General features: G+C 37.5%; 1 protein-coding gene and 1 long non-coding RNA gene across 9 annotated transcripts in view; one reads left to right on the forward strand and one right to left on the reverse strand.

Moving 5' to 3' along the window:
* SUGCT (succinyl-CoA:glutarate-CoA transferase) overlaps window positions 1-18,231 on the reverse strand; it is a 732,345-nt gene that overhangs the window by 562,206 nt on the left and 151,908 nt on the right. The window lies entirely within an intron of this gene.
* Window positions 1-18,231, forward strand: part of LOC134758916 (uncharacterized) — a 57,371-nt gene that overhangs the window by 3,497 nt on the left and 35,643 nt on the right. The gene's annotated exons all lie outside the window — the stretch shown is intronic.

Genomic DNA, 18,231 nt, shown 5'->3' on the forward strand with positions numbered 1-18,231 from the left:
AGAGACACACCTTGCAGGTTTACCCTAAAACACACTTTCTTTTTAAATTGTAACCCCTGGGTCTACTGCATCAGAGTTATCTGGGGTGCTGCTCCAAAATGCAGATTCCTGAATCCTGCCCCAGACTGAGTGTATCTCAATGCTTGCATGTGAGGCCCAGGAATCATTTTTTCAAAAAGCTCACTGGTACTTTTATACATCATAAGTTCATGAATTATTCTGTGGGACAGCAGTTTTCAAACTTTGCTGCACATCAGAATCATCCGGAGAGATTTTTAAAACCTCAGTACACAGACCATGCCCTATACCAGTTAAATTAGAATCTCTGGGGATGGGAAAGAGACATCAGAAATTCTGAAAACTCCACAGGTGATTCCAATGGGCAGCCAACGTTGAGCACTGGTGTTGTGAAGGACCAAGGTACAGCTTAGAGACCAAGTTGAGTCCTTCTGAGTGTCAAAGCACACTCAACTTGAGACTTTTAACAGTAGCAACAACAACAAAATGGTTAATACTCACTTTTTCATAGTGACAATAAGACCTAAAAAGCTGCCATAAAAATCTTAAGTATGGTATAAACACAGAAAAATTCTCATTACCAAATATGACTACATACAATTAAAAAAAGTTTTCAACACTTTTAAACAAACAAAAATGCAAATCGTTAATTCCAGCCTCCATTGACAGAAAACTTATGCTGTAAATACAGCTCTGAACCTGTCTTCTAAATCAGTTTCATTAAATAATATGATGAAGTGACCAATATGGTTTTTTTCATGGCATTACATACAAATCTGCAACAGCTTGGGGATAGTTAGAAAATACAGAAGTAGAATGTGTATCAGAATAAACTAAATTTCAGATTCATTGAGCTGACATCTCAAGTCAAGAGCTTCTGTAGTTAAAAGACTGAAAGATGGATGCACCTGATTTTCCCTCAGGGGCTTACAAGATAAGATAGTGCATTATTAAACCTGACAAAACATATCTGACTATACCGCACCGGAAACTACAGTCACAGAATTTTAAAAGTATGTCTTTACTTAATGAAGTACAAATTTCAAACTCAAACTGGGCCTACAGACTTAGCAGAAGGCAAAAGGAGAATGTATTCATTTTACTATTGTGACCTGGCTTGAGTTCAATAGAATCAAAGATATAAAAGAATTACAGAGCTGTCTGGTGGAAAGGAAATCATCATTTCATAAAAGACTCAATGACTTACATGATTTCAAATCATGCTTTAAGTGTCTGCAGCTTCCTTTAAAGAAAACCTCAAAATGCATCTGAATTGTCGTCTATCCTGTAAGTGTGGTTCAGTTTCAGGAAGAACTGATTGAACTGAAAATAACTATCCCACCAAGAAGACAGTGTTTCTGGAACTTTAAAAAATACAGACTCTAGAGCAAGGCTGAAATTTCTTACAATTGTCTCTCAACAATGTGTTAATCCCCTGTCCCTATGAAAATCCACCTAAAATATAAAATTGCTGAAATTAAAAATGAGTACAACTCCACCAGCAATGTAACGCTTGAATCAGAACTGACATAGACCTTCATTTGTACAGAATGTATGTATATACATATGGTATATAAAACCAAAACTGTCTGTAGCCACCTCCACCTGCTAAGGTGGTGAATTGGTTTCCCGTTACTGCTGTAACAAATTGCCCCTAAACTTAGTGGCTTCTAACAAGACAAATTTATTATTTTATAATCCTGGAGGTCAGAAGTGTGAAATCACTCCGCATGGGCTAATGTCAAGGTGTCGACAAAGCTGGTTCCTTCTGGAAGCTCTCAAGTGAGAATCTGTTCCCTTGCCTCTTTAAGCTTCTAGAGGCTGAGTGCATTTGTTAGATGTGTGACCTCATTCCTCCAATCACTTCAACTTCTTGCTACCATTATCACATCGCAAACTATAGGACTCCCCTCTAATCTGTGGTTTCACTTTCCACTTTCAACTGCAATCTAGAAATAGGTGAGTATAGTACATATTGTAATGATATACTGAGACAGACCACATTCACATAACTTTTATTACTATATATATATTTTTTTATTTTATTATTATTATACTTTAAGTTTTAGGGTACATGTGCACAATGTGCAGGTTTGTTACATATGTATACATGTGCCATGTTGGTGTGCTGCACCCATTAACTCACCATTTAACATTAGATATATCTCCTAATGCTATCCCTCCCCCCTCCCCCCACCCCACAACAGTCCCTGGAGTGTGATGTTCCCCTTCCTGTGTCCATGTGTTCTCATTGTTCAATTCCCACCTATGAGTGAGAACATGTGGTGTCTGGTTTTTTGTCCTTGCGATAGTTTGCTCAGAATGATGGTTTCCAGTTTCATCCACGTCCCTACAAAGAACATGAACTCATCACTTTTTATGGCTGCATAGTATTCCATGGTGTATATGTGCCACATTTTCTTAATCCAGTCTATCATTGATGGACATTTGGGTTGGTTCCAAGTCTTTGCTATTGTGAACAGTGCCGCAATAAACACACGTGTGCATGTGTCTTTATAGCAGCATGATTTATACTCCTTTGGGTATATACCCAGTAATGGGATGGCTGGGTCAAATGGTATTTCTAGTTCGAGATCCCTGAGGAATCACCACACTGACTTCCACAATGGTTGAACTAGTTTACAGTCCCACCAACAGTGTAAAAGTGTTCCTATTTCTCCACATCCTCTCCAGCACCTGTTGTTTCCTGACTTTTTAATGATCGCCATTCTAACTGGTGTGAGATGGTATCTCATTGTGGTTTTGATTTGCATTTCTCTGATGGCCAGTAATGACAAGCATTTTTTCATGTGTTTTTTGGCTGCATAAATGTCTTCTTTTGAGAAGTGTCTGTTCATAACCTTCACCCACTTTTTGATGGGGTTGTTTGTTTTTTTCTTGTAGATTTGTTTGAGTTCATTGTAGATTCTGGATATTAGCCCTTTGTCAGATGAGTAGGTTGAGAAAATTTTCTCCCATTTTGTAGGTTGCCTGTTCACTCTGATGGTAGTTTCTTTTGCTGTGCAGAAGCTCTTTAGTTTAATTAGATCCCATTTGTCAATTTTGGCTTTTGTTGCCATTGCTTTTGGTGTTTTAGCCATGTAGTCCTTGCCCATGCCTATGTCCTGAATAGTACTGCCTAGGTTTTCTTCTAGGGTTTTTATGGTTTTAGGTCTAACATGTAAGTCTTTAATCCATCTTGAATTAATTTTTGTATAAGGTGTAAGGAAGGGATCCAGTTTCAGCTTTCTACATATGGCTAGCCAGTTTTCCCAGCACCATTTATTAAATAGGGAATCCTTTCCCAAAGCTTGTTTTTCTCAGGTTTGTCAAAGATCAGATGGTTGTAGATATGCGGCATTATTTCTGAGGGCTCTGTTCTGTTCCATTGGTCTATATCTCTGTTTTGGTACCAGTACCATGCTGTTTTGGTTACTGTAGCCTTGTAATATAGTTTGAAGTCAGGTAGCATGCTGCCTCCAGCTTTGTTCTTTTGGCTTAGGATTGACTTGGTGATGCGGGCTCTTTTTTGGTTCCATATGAACTTTAAAGTAGTTTTTTCCAATTCTGTGAAGAAAGTCATTGGTAGCTTGATGGGGATGGCATTGAATCTATAAATTACCTTGGGCAGTATGGCCATTTTCACGATATTGATTCTTCCTATCCATGAGCATGGAATGTTCTTCCATTTGTTTGTATCCTCTTTTATTTCATTGAGCAGTGGTTTGTAGTTCTCCTTGAAGAGGTCTTTCGCATCCCTTGTAAGTTGGATTCCTAGGTATTTTATTCTCTTTGAAGCAATTGTGAATGGGAGTTCACTCATGATTTGGCTCTCTGTTTGTCTGTTATTGGTGTATAAGAATGCTTGTGATTTTTTTACATTGATTTTGTATCCTGAGACTTTGCTGAAGTTGCCTATCAGCTTAAGGAGATTTCGGGCTGAGATGATGGGGTTTTCTAGATATACAATCATGTCATCTGCAAACAGGGACAATTTGACTTCCTCTTTTCCTAATTGAATACCCTTTATTTCCTTCTCCTGCCTGATTGCCCTGGCCAGAACTTCCAACACTATGTTGAATAGTAGTGGTGAGAGAGGGCATCCCTGTCTTGTGCCAGTTTTCAAAGGGAATGCTTCCAGTTTTTGCCCATTCAGTATGATATTGGCTGTGGGTTTGTCATAGATAGCTCTTATTATTTTGAGATACGTCCCATCAATACCTAATTTGTTGAGAGATATTACAATATATTGTTACAATTGCTCTATTTTACCATTGTTCAAATTAGGCCATATTCAAATATTTTACCATATTGTTCAAATCCTATACATGCATACCTAGGAAAAAAACACAGTATGTATAGGGTTTGGTACTAACCATGGTTTCAAGCATCCACTGGGGATCTTAAAATGTATCCCCCACAGGTAAGGAGAGACTATTGTAATGATTCTGATACTCTCGCCTCTCTCTTACAAGAACCCTTTTTTTTTAGTTTCATTAGGCCCACATGGATAATCCAGGATAATCTCCCACCTCAAGATCTTTAATTTAATCACATCTATGATGTTCCCTTTACCATGTAAGGTGGCATATTCATAGGTTCTGGGGATAAGGACGTTGACATCTTTGGAGACTATTTTCAGCCTACCACAGGTGATAATACGGAAGAAGGAAAGAGACATAGTAGTGGTTAAACATTATTTTTCACTTTCAACATGAGTAGGGAAGGAAGAAAGAAAAGACTGAAATTTCAAAGCATCAGCCCATTCTTCTGTGTTCTAAGACTATTCTAGTCATTACAATAGCCACTGCCCACATGTGGCTATTGAGACTTTGATGGCAATATTCCAAATTAAGATGGGCTGTAAATGTACAACTACATATAAAACTTGAAGGACATCATATAAGAAAAAAGTAAAATAATTATTAATTTTATACAAATTTTACATTTTGAAAGGAAAATATTTTGGATATATTTGGTTGAATAAAATATATAATCAAAATTAATCTCATCTGTTCCTCTTTATTTTTTTAATGGGGCTCATAGGGAATTTTAAATTATAGGTGTCGGTAATAAGCACACTCAAAAAAGATGAAATAAAGCCTTCTGCCATAAAAGCAACAAGAACACTGGCAAAAATTCTCAAAATCAAATTTTTGAAAACTCTGGAAATTAACTAAAGCCTTGCAATAACTGATGAGTTTTTATCCAAGAAAAAAAAAAAACCCTGAATTTTAATAAGACCGGCAAGCTTTGTGACATCTTAACTTGCTATGTTAACATCCACTTCTACCAGGCTCGAGAACCAACAGCCTCATTAGTAACTAAATACTAGCAGCCTGGCAACCACAAAATTCAGCAGAATGAGTTTAAAGTTTAGTGGGAGAACAACCCAGGCTTTGTTTTCTTTTTTTTTAAGCTTCATTATGAATTCTACCAAACAATAAAAGAAAAATTAGTACTAATTCTTCACAAACTCTTCCAAAAGCAAGGAGAGGAGGGAATACTTTTCAACTCTTTCTATGAGGCAAATGTTACTCAGACACCAAAAACATCATAAGAAAACTACAGACCGTAAAGACCAATATCCCTTATGAATATAAACCTAAGAATCCTCAGCAACATACTAGCATACTGAGTACAGCAATATATACAAAGATCGTACAACTTGACCAACTGAAATTTTTCCAAGGGTTGAAAAATTGGTTCAATATACAAAAATCAATGTCAATTGTTAATCAATCAATAACCAAATAACATATAAATGGGATAAGTGACACAAAACAAATCATCATGTCAATAGTCAGAGAAATAGCATTTGCCAAAATTCAACACTCTTTCATGATAAAAACAGTCAGTAAACTAGGAACGGAGGGTACTTCCTTGACCTGTTAAAGAGTATCAAGGAAAGCCAGGCACTATGGCTCATGCTTGTAATCCCAGCACTTTGGGAGGCCAAGACAGGAGGATCACTTGAGCTCAGGAGTTTGAGACCAGCATGGGCAACATACTGAGACCCCATCTCTATTAAAATTCAAAAAAATTTAGCTGAGCATGATGGCATATGCGTGTAGTCCAAGCCACTCAGGGGGCTGAGGTGGGGGATTGCTTGAGACTGGGAGTTCAAGGCTGCAGTGAGCCATGATCATGCCACTGCATTACAGCCTGCATGACAGAGAGAGACCTTGACTTTAAAAAAAAAAAAAAGAGTATCAAGGAAAAAAACACAGTTAACATCATACATAATGGTGAAAAACTGAAATGTTTTGCCTTGAGATCAGGAACAAGAAAAGGATGCCTGCTCTTGCCACTTCCATTCAACATTGTACCGGATTTCTGCCCAGGGCAATTAGGCAAGAAAAAGAAATACAATGCATTCATATTGGAGAGGAAAAAAGTAAAACTATCTTATTTTACAGATGATGTAATCTCACACAGGAAAAATCCTACAGAATCCACTAAAATACTCTTAGAGCTAAATAATGAGTCCAGCAAGGTTGTAAGATTAAAAAAAAATGAATATATGATCATCACATTAAGTTCTATCGCTCAATGCGGATCACAATAATTCAGCTTTAGAGAATATAAACAGCCTATGTAATGCAGCACCTATGCCAAGATCAGCAAACTTATAGCACCCTCCCAGTGTTGCACCTCAGCAGGCAAGGATAATAATCACGGCACTCTTTTCCAGAAGCCATGTCAACCTTCTCAATACCACCCTCCAGTCAGGGTCCAAGTGACAGAAAGATTAAAGCTGTCTGCAGTCTTGTGTTGCTTCTACTACCATTCCACCAAAACAACACTAGTAGTCAACTCTGGCTCTACAGGCTTGGCCCAATGTCCTGCCAAGAAAGTCCCTCTTTCCCAGCCAAACAAACAAACAAACAAAAAACAGCCTGTTACTGATTCCTTACTTTGAATGGACCTACTAACTATAGGACATAGGGTTATTATTTGAAATGCCACACCCATTGTTTATTCTTCACATGAGTATGAAGAAATGGCCAGATTTAGTACCAATCACAACTGCTAGGAGAAGGCTTTCAGTCAGTCACACCAAACAATAAATGCAAAGGCCTGAAGCAGAAGAAAGTTTGACATGTTCTACAATGTTTAACCACTACTATGTCTACCCTTTTCTCCTTCCGTATTACCACCTGTGGTAGGCTGAAAATAGTCTCCAAAGATGTCGATGTCCTTATCCCCAGAACCTATGAATATGCCACCTTACATGGTAAGGGGAACATCACAGATGTGATAACATTAAAGATCTTGAGATGGGAGATTATCCTGGATTATCCATGTGGGCCTAATGAAACTTGAAAAAAGGGGTTCTCCTAAGAGAGAGGTGAGAGTATCTTGACTTGGCTAGTCCTGTGGCAGGCTCCTTCTCATCCCCGCAATTTTAACTCCTTAAAGTAATCTTTCCTACCCAGCCTAACACAAGTGCCCCTGTTATCTTTAGCAAACCCTGTGTTTCCTAATGTACATTTATTACTAACTACTTGTTTGTTGTCTATATCCCCAACTACAATAAAAGTTCCATGAGGCAAGAAACTTGCTGGCTTATCTATCATTCATTGTATACTCTGGCATATAATAGATGAGGAGCAGGGATGGATGGTTGGATTCTGTTTGTACAGATGCAACTTAATTTCTTACTTCCTAAATGAATATCAATATGTAAAAGGAATTAGATCAGAATAATACCCTTGGAGGTGAAAATATATTTAGCATATGGAATGGATCACAATAGAAAAGTAAATTAAAGCATTTTAGAAGAATTTCTCTGACAAGGGTTTAAACTAAAGCAGCTACCTTTTAACTATTATTCATCTAGAAAATGAAATCAACCATAATGTTAGATTGCTAAGCTCTCCAGTTAACTAAGGTCTGATTATCATTGCTGGTATATAATGACTCTAGGCTACAAACCAATTATAAACATTAAAAAAGTACTCACTGTTACACCTCATACCCATTCTGTGAAGAACTAAAGTAATTTTCCTAGAATTACACCTCGCCACAATGCTTGATGCAGGTGGTTTCTTTATCATTTAGCTACAATGATGGCATAATAGTTGGGACCAAAGAGACATGATCTAGTTTACAGACATGGTCCATAAATTAAGATGGGTAAATAGTCACCACTGATTGATTAGCCAATACACAAGGACACAATGGCAACATTTTATTCTAAATAAAATTCCTGCCCCCCCCAAAAAAAGAAAAAAACAAGAATAAATAAATAAATAAATAAAATTAAAAATTCCCTGACCTGAGAAAGCACAAAGATAAAGGTGAAATTAATTAACTTAGTAACAAAAACAAATTGTTCTAACTCTGAAAGTAGACAATATATATGATTCTGATATCATTAAACATAGCTTTAGGAATAGTCCATTAAATTCATGATTCTACTAGGTTCTCCAAGGACAAAATCTAAATTCAGGAAATACATGTTAACATCAATAGATCTTTCCATTTCTATTTCTTTTATATCTTCAACTTAATTATTTTTCTATTGTTTCAGAACATTTGAAAGCTCCAGTGTTTTGAAGTATCTAATAAGAAAATTAAGTTACATCACCATAAAATATTTCTCCCCATTTTATTCTTTTTCCCTTTGGGATATTCTCCCACTAGTAATTATCAATTATCACAAGTTGAAGACCTGATTTTCCTCATTTGTAGTTCATATCATATAAAAATATGCAATGCCCATGAATATAACTAATGACTTCAGTTATACAGAACCAGAGCATGTTCCCAATTCACTTATATTTCGCTCAGTTTTCCTCAAGAAGACAACAAACCATATTTTGTATTGAAGTCAATTTGCATTTAACATAACCAATAGCATTACTTCTTTGGAAGTAATCTGATTTTTCCTTTTTTGGTTTGTCTTTAACTTCTTAATTATTCATCTTAACAACAGATCCTTTTTTTTCCCAATGTTTTAAATTGATGATTTTTTATTTAATTGAAAATAAAATTACAAATGTTGATAGTACATATAATGTTTTGATCTATGACTACACTGTGAGATGATTAAATCAAGCTAGTTAACATACACATCACCTCATTTTTTTTTTTTTTTTTTTTTGGAAATGGAATCTTGCTCTGTCATCCAGGCTGGAGTGCAGTGGTGCAATCTCAGCTCACTGCAACTGCTGTCTCCCGGGTTCAAGCAATTCTCCTGCCTCAGCCTCCAGAGTAGCTGGGATTACAGGTGCCCACCACCACACCTGGCTAATTTTTGTATTTTTAGTAGAGATGGGGTTTCACTAGGTTGGCCAGGCTGGTCTCGATCTCCTGACCTCAAGTGATCCATCTGCCTCAGCCTCCCAAAGCACTAGGATTACAGGCATAAGCCACCATGCCTGTCCTTCATCACCTCATATACTTGTGTTTTGATGATAAGAACATTTAAGATCTAATGTCTTATGAAATTTAAAGTATACATTAACTCTAGTCACCTTGCTGTACAATAGATCTCCAGAACTTATTCATCCCATCTAACTGAAACTTTGCCCCCTTTGGCCATCATCTCCCCCTGCCCCCACCTCCAACCCCCAGCCCCTGGCAACCACCATTCTAGTCTCTGCCTCTATGAGTTCAACTTTTTCAGATTCCACATATATAGGAGACCATGTGATATTTTTCTTTCTGTGCCTGACTTATATCACTTAGTCCTGCAGGTTCATATGTCTTGTTGCAAATGACAGGATTTTCTTCATTTTTAAGGCTAAACCAAATTACATTGCGTATATATAACACATTTCTTTATCTATTCATCTGATTATTTACATTTAGATTGATTCCAATGCTGCAGCAAACATGAGAATGCATATATTTATTCAACATACTGATTTCCTCACCTTTGATATATTCTCAGAAGTGGGGTTGTTAGATCATATGGTAGTTCTACTTTTAATTCTTTTGAGGAACCCCCATACTGTTTTCCATAACGGCTATATACTAATGTACATTCCCACTAATAGTGTGTAAGGGTTCCTTTTTCTCCACACCCTCACCAACACTTGTTATTATCTGTCTTGCTGATAATAGCAATTCTAACAAGTTCGAGGTTGTGGTTTTAATTTGCATTTTCCCTGATGATTCATGGTGTTGGACATTTTCTCAATTACTTGTTGGCCACTTGTATGTCTTGTTTTAAGAAACGTCTGGCCAGGCGCGGTGGCTCATGCATGTAATCCTAGCATTTTGGGAGGCCAAGGTGGGTAGATCACCTGAGGTCAGGAGTTTAAGACCAGCCTGGTCAACATGGTGGAACCCCGTCGCTACCAAAAATACAAAAATTAGCTGGGCATGGTGGCCCGCAGCTGTAATCCTGGCTACTTTGGAGGCTGAGGCAGAAGAATGTCTTGAACCTGGGAGGCAGAGGTTGCAGTGAGCTGAGATGGCACCACTGCACACCAGCCTGGGTGACAGAGAAAGACTCCGTCTCAAAAAAAAAAAAAGAAAAAGAAAAAGAAAGAAATGTATATTCAGGTCGTTTGTCCAATTTTTAATGGGGTGAACTGTTTGGGTTCCTTATATATTTTGGATAATAACCCCTTATCAGATATATGCTTTGCAAATATTTTCTCCCATTCTGTAAGTTGTCTCTTCACTCTGTTGATTGTTCCCTTTGCTGTGCAGAAACTGTTTAGTTTGATGCAATCTTGTTTGTCTAGTTTTGCTTTCATTGCCTGTGCTTTTTGGGCTCATATCCAAATATCTTCACCAAAAAAAAATGTCAAGAAGCTATTTCCCTATGTTTTATTCTCATAGTCTAACAGTTTAGATCTTATGTTTCAGTCTCTAATCCATATTATTTATTTATTTACATTTAGAGATAGGGTCTTGCTCTGTCACCCAGGCTGGAGTTCAGTGGCATGCTCATAATTCTATGTAACCTCTAATTTCTGGGCTCAAGCAATTCTCCTACCTCAGCCTCACATGGTTGTGACAGGTGCTCACAACCATGCCCGGGTAATTTTTGTATTTTTTTGTATAGACAGGGTCTCATTATATTGGCCAGGCTGGTCCCAAACTCCTGGCCTCAAGTGATACTCCTGCATGCTGGGATTACAGGCCACTGCACTGGCCCCTTTAATCCATTTTAACTTGATTTTTGTATATAGTGTAAGATAAGGGTCCAACCTCATTCTTCTGCATCTGAATATCCAGTTTGGTTTTTTTGTTTGTTTGTTTTTGTTTTTTCAGTATTTTTGAGACAGCGTCTAGCTCTGTCACCCAGGCTAGAGTGCACTGGCACAACCTCAGCTCACTGCAACCTCCACCTCCCGGGTTCAAGCAATTCTTGTGCCTCAGCCTCCCAAGTAGCTGAGACTACAGGTGCATGCCACCATGCCCGGCTAATTTTTTTATTTTTAGTAGAGATGGAGTTTCACTACATTGGCCAGGCTGGTCTCAAACTTCTGACCTCAAATGATTCACCCACCTTAGCCTCCCAAAGTGCTGGGATTACATGCATGAGCCACTGCACCTGGCCAGTCAATTGATCTTTGACAAAGGTGCCACAATACACAATAGGGAAAGTACAGTCTCTCCAATAAATTGTATTGGTAAAACTGGATATTCAGGCTGGGTGCAGTGGCTCATGCCTGTAATCCCAGCACTCTTGAGGTCAGGAGTTCGAGAACAGCCTGGCCAGCATGGTGAAACCCTGTCTCTACTAAAAATACAAAAAGTAGCTGGGTGTGGTGGTTTGTGCCTATAATCCCAGCTACTTGGGAGGCTGAGGCAGGAGAGTCATTTGAACCTGGGAGGCAGAGGTTGCAGTGAGTGAGACTATGCTTCTAAACTGGACAGCCTGGGTGACAGATTGAGACCCTGTCTCCAAAAAAACATCAAAAACAAACAAACAAAAAATCAATTGCCTGTAACTGTGTGTATTTATTTCTGAGCTTACTATGCTGCTCCTTTGGTCTACATGTCTGTCTTCATGCCAATGCCATGCTGTTTTGATTACAATAGCTTTGTCTTATATTTTGAAATCAAGAAGTATAATGCCTCCAGCTTTGTGTTTTTCACCTGAGACTGCTTTGTATTCATTAACAGAATGAAGGATAAAAATTATATGATTGTCTCAGTGAATACAGAAAAAGCATTTAGCAATATTCAACATCTTCTCATGATAAAAACTTACAATAAATTAGTTATAGAAGGAATGTACCTCAACACAATAAAAGCTACATATTACAAGCCCATAGCTAGTATCATACCCAACTTTCTGCTATAACCTTCTATTTTTCCTTCTCCCTTAAAGAAAGAAAAAACAAAACTCCCTTTGAGGAGTTATCTTAATTTCCTTAGTCATAGAATGTGCTGCCTCTCTACTCTTTCATCCTATACTCATGCTTTAACACAATCTCAGCTTTCAGCTCTACTTCCTTCCAGGATACACAACTGCTTTCCTCACAGATTTGTACATTCACGGGCTTTTCTCAAGGTAATTCTTCTAGAGCTGATCTATCAATTATGCATAGTAGGCACAATGCTTAAGACCCACAATACTTTAGGGGTACACAAAAATGTTTCAATTTTCATTTCATTTCAAATCAGAAAAAAAGAGTGTAATAATAATAAATGCAGAATAATGAATTATCTTCATCTTTATACCAATGCAGTTATAGAATGTAATTTTTAATATTTTTATGAAGGAAAGAACCCACAAAGGCAAAAGTTCCCAGGGCCCACAGAAGTCATAATGGGCCCCTTCTTTTAAGTCAGCCTAGTCCCAGATCTCTCCCCACTCAAAACTCGTCCATTCTAGCTTCATCGGCAAGACCCGCACCAGAAGTAACAATACGGGTACTCATCAAAACCTGATTAATACTGATGGTTACATAACCCACTAAACTTACTAAAATCATTAAGTTGTCATTTTTATGATATGTAATATATACCTCAATAAAATTGTTTAAAAAAATGAGATAGAGTTGCTTAAAAAAGCAGAAACACAGGTATATCTAAGGACACAAAACAATGAATTTTAGATTACTATACTTGCTTGAGATTCAAAACTTTATCAGTCAAAATGATAAGAATTAAAATTGTTTCTACTTGAATATGTTCATGTAATATGATCAATTGTACATGTGTGAGTAAAGGATGGTCACATCAAAAGTGACAATATTTTCTATATGTGCAAATAATTATGATGCTAAAAAAACTAACTCATTGTAGTAGTAATTAAGGGAGCCTGGTTGTAATTATGTACAGTAAGGACATTAAAACTTCCAAAAGATATTTCTGTAGGCCACAACAGAAGAATAGAGCAACAGAATAAGTAGAACCACATCCAAACCCGCTTCCTTGTTATTTACCAATATCATCTAAAGAACACTGTTTAGATGCTGATGTTAGTTGTCTTGACTGGACAAATTTAAATCATATTCAGACAAAAAAAATCAAAAGAATTTTTGACAAGGGTTAAAAGTTTATAGCCTTAAAACTATAAAAACTGTGGTGCCCACTACAAACCACATCCTGGCAATTGTCATGTCTCTCCAAGGAACTACTTGAAATGGTTTTGTTGTGGCTGAGGCAATCATTTCTGAGTTAATAATTAGCTACTATTCCAATCAGATGTAAATTGTCTTTTTTACACTAGATCACTTTTAAGAGGAATATAACAATTTCATTTTTAGCAACTAACATTCAATGTTATAATCATTCATCATTCTATGTAATATAATCAAAATGAGTAGGAAAATGTGTTTTTTACTACTGCATGAAATTGTATTCATTCTCACGCAGCTGAAATTAAATTCAAATGTTACCTGCTTAATGCAGGTGAACATTTATATTTAAAAAAATACTTTTTTTAATTTAAAAAAAGGTGAAGTTTCCTGTTACACTTTTTTGAAAAGCACCTACAAATAGCACTCCTTATTTACATAAAGCAGATTTTAATCATGTTGTGGTTGGTTTTTAGATCTAGAATTTATAAGTGTTATCTTAAATTGAAAGATAAATTGAAGTCAGTCAAGGTTTATCTATTATGAAAAGTTATCATAATTATGATAAAATAATTATGTTATTAGCCAACTTTTTAATCTAACATTACTAACACTGAAGTATTTTTTCAATAACCTAATAAAATTAATGCTTGTCATCATCATACTTTCTGATTTACAAAGTATTTTTCACATCCTTCATTGCATTAGATCCTAAAAAACAACCCTCTACATTAGCATAGTAAATATTTGTAGATTGCTTCCCCAACATCCATTTCCCTCTCTTCTGGCCAAAAAATAACCATGCCATTCTTTGGAGGAATCACCTGTCCCCCAGTCTCAGCCACACAGTTTGGGTGGAGTTAACCCCATCGCTAGTACCAGGAATTGCTTATGCCACTCAGTGTATTCTATCTTTCAGGCCCCATTTATCAGTTTAGGAATGGTCCCTTAAACCAGTGAAATTATGTTCTTGTTTTCTGGGACTTCCAGGAAAGGGAACTTCCTTTATCTCTCATAGGAACTACTGTAAGATTCTGAAACTTTTTGGAATAATACGGTATAAGAATGTAAGATCTGGTAAGATCTGGCTGGATGCAGTGGCTCACACCTGTAATACCAACATGTTGGCAGGCCAAGGCAGGAAGATCCCTTAAGGCCAAGAGTTCAAGACCAGCCTGGACAACACAGTCGGAACCCCCCATCTCTAAAAAAAAAAAAAAAAATACAAAAATTAGCCAGGCATAATGCCATACGCCTGTAGTCCGAACCACTAGGGAGGCTGAGGAAGGAGGATTGTTTGAGCCCAGGAGTTCAAGGTTTCAGTGAGCTATCATTGCACCACTGCATTCCAATCTGGACAAAAGCACGAGACCATATCTCTTTAAAAAAAAAAAAAATGTAAGATCTGAAACCAAAACTGCTAAAACCTTAGTTCCACATAAGGAAGGATGGATAAAAGGGAGGGAGAGGGAAGAAGGTCAAGAGCATAGAGGAGAAAGGAAAACAGGAAAGTAAAGAAAGATGAGAGAGAAAAAGAGGAGAAAAGAGATGTCCAGGCTAGAGAAGGGCACATGAGAAGAAAGGGAGGACAGAGACAAGGAATAAAGCAGAGGCAAACAGAAAAAAACAGAGCTCAGGATGCAGCAAATCCAGAGAGTGAAAAAGTTCTTACCAGGCATTGCCTTGCACTTCAGGTAAGCTGCAGAATAAATTATCTGCTATTGTGAATAGTATCGCAATAAACATATGTGTGCATGTGTCTTTATAGTAGCATGATTTATAGTCCTTTGGGTATATACCCAGTAATGGGATGGCTGGGTCAAATGGTATTTCTAGTCCTAGATCCCTGAGGAATCGCCACACTGACTTCCACAATGTTTGAACTAGTTTACAGTCCCACCAACAGTGTAAAAGTGTTCCTATTTCTCCACATCCTCTCCAGCACCTGTTGTTTCCTGACTTTTTAATGATTGCCATTCTAATTGGTGTGAGATGGTATCTCACTGTGGTTTTGATTTGCATTTCTCTGATGGCCAGTGATGACGAGCATTTTTTCACGTGTCTTTTGGCTGCATAAATGTCTTCTTTTGAGAAGTGTCTGTTCATATCCTTTGCCCGAACCAACCCAAATGTCCAACAATGATAGACTGGATTAAGAAAATGTGGCACATATACACCATGGAATATTATGCAGCCATAAAAAATGATGAGTTCATGTCCTTTGTAGGGACATGGATGAAACTGGAAATCATCATTCTCAGTAAACTATCACAAGGATAAAAAACCAAACACCGCATGTTCTCACTCATAGATGGGAATTGAACAATGAGAACACATGGACACAGGAAGGGGAACATCACACTCTGGGGACTGTTGTGGGGTGGGGGGAGGGGGGAGGGATAGCATTAGGAGATATACCTAGTGCTAAATGACGAGTTAATGGGTGCAACACACCAGCGTGGCACATGTATACATGTGTGGCTAACCTGCACATTGTGCACATGTACCCTAAAACTTAAAGTATAATAATAATAATAATAATAAAAAGAACAAATTATCTGTTAAATTGCCTTTTGAAGTTCTCTAACCACTACTCACAGCCCAGAAGCTATTCTGAATGGGGCAGCTGTAGCAAGTCTATGAAGAGACATATTCTTTGCCTTAAAAGACCACCACCTAATAGAATTTATGAATAAAGAAACAGAACTCTTGCTCAGCACAGTGGCTCTGGCTGGGTGCAGTGGCTCACACCTATAATCCCAGCACTTTGGGAGGCTGAGGCAGGTGGATCACTCAAGGTCAGGAGTTCAAGACCAGCCTGGCCAACATGGCGAAACCCCGTCTCTACCAAAACATACAAAAAAAAAAAAAAATTAGCCAGGAGTTTTGACACATGCCTGTAGTCCCAGTTACTCGGGAGGCTGAGGCACAAGAATTGCCTCAACCTGGGAGTCGGAAGTTGCAGTGAGCTGAGATCGCATCACTGCACTCCAGCCTGGGCGACAGAAAAAGAAAAAAAGAAAGATAGTTAATGAGACTGAAATACACTAATTTTAGCAATCTGAGTTAACTGTAGTACAATAGGCCAAATCACTGCTACTTTTTTTGCCAAAAGCAAATAATCTCATCATTAGCTGTTTATCGAGTACTTATCATAATTCTAATGGTTTACTATCTTTTCACATCTTCCTTGGCAAACCTAAGGGTTACGAGACATTCCCACTGGTAACAGTAGTTCTCACATTGATCTCAAAGGATTGGAAAAGCCAATCTTTGACAAAGGCTGGGCTGGGAATTGAGGATACCATGGTAAGCAAAAACACTGTGCCAGCAGTCATAGAATTTAGTCTCAGGGAGAAACAGGTACAATAAAAATAGACACAGACACAGACACACACGCACACCCCCCCCCCAGAAATGATTGACTATATACCTGTGTGTATATGCATGAGTTTGCCCTCACTGTGCCCTCACTTTGAAGCAGCCCTATGGTGATTCCACCTTCCCCACCCTTACTCCCAGGGAAATACACACCTTCACATGGTGAACCACTAGTTAGATGCTAGAAGTGAATTAAACTCTATGATACTCATCTAAATAATACAATACTCTTTATACATTAGAGTAAAGCAGCCTAGGTAAAAATCAGGAGACTTAAGTAGAGTCTCAGCTCCACGACCTGCTACATAATCTGTGAGTACTGGTGTAAATAAAAACTATAGGGCCTCCTGTGGATGTTATTAACAAATTCAAGACAGTGACAGCAGAACATTTAACTAAGCCCAGGGCTACCCATGACTGCACAGATTACACACCCATGAAACCTTCATGGCTTCCAAACTTATTGGATGTGCAACTTTTATGCAGTTGCTTACCCTACCTCAGGTTCCTTACAGCTTAAAATTGCAGCTTAAAAAAGACCTTCTGCACCCTCCCATAACTAACATCTGTAGTTCTCTATTAAGGAGTGAAACCATTCATTTGAACAGAGTTCTTTTACCTTTTTATAGAAACATTAAAATTCTGACCATGACTCGAAGCTACTGTTATGTAAAAACCCATACATAGTATTTCATTTTCAACCATATTGATGTTTTTTATTTCTATATACCTCCTTAATTTTGCCTAAGAGGAAAAAATATCCAAAGCAGTGTTCCAAGTTTACTATTTTCCCATGTATGCCTTTTAAATCTGAAATTCCCAACTGGGGTCTCTATGTCTAGAAAGTAGTTTTTCCCACAGTAAAATGTCTCCTTGCACAAATCAGATATTTTCTTTTTCTATCACGGAAAAATTATCTATTCAGAATCAACTTCCACATATGGTACAGCATCTGGGTCTGATCCAGTGAAAAGAAGGCAAAATGTCATTTTGACAGTGAGTTAACCGTTTTATTCCCCCAGTTTAGTATTTAGCACAACATAACTGATAACTACGGAAACCAGGAATTCTTTATCTGGGGTCTATAAACAGATTTCTGGGAGTTAATCAACTCAAGTGAAAAAAAAAGTGTATCTTTATTTTCATCAACCTCTAAAATTTAGCATTTTATTCTATTATAAATGTAGGTGACAAACCACAAGAATATTAGTGGTACCTATGACTTGATCACGAATAAATATTATGCATATCTTTGTATCATATTACAATTACTACAGATACCATGAAATACCATTTATGCTCAACATGACTTCAAAATTGTAATAGTGTTACACCC

This window comes from Gorilla gorilla, chromosome 6 (assembly GCF_029281585.2).
Source record: "Gorilla gorilla gorilla isolate KB3781 chromosome 6, NHGRI_mGorGor1-v2.1_pri, whole genome shotgun sequence".
Lineage (NCBI taxonomy): Eukaryota > Metazoa > Chordata > Mammalia > Primates > Hominidae > Gorilla > Gorilla gorilla.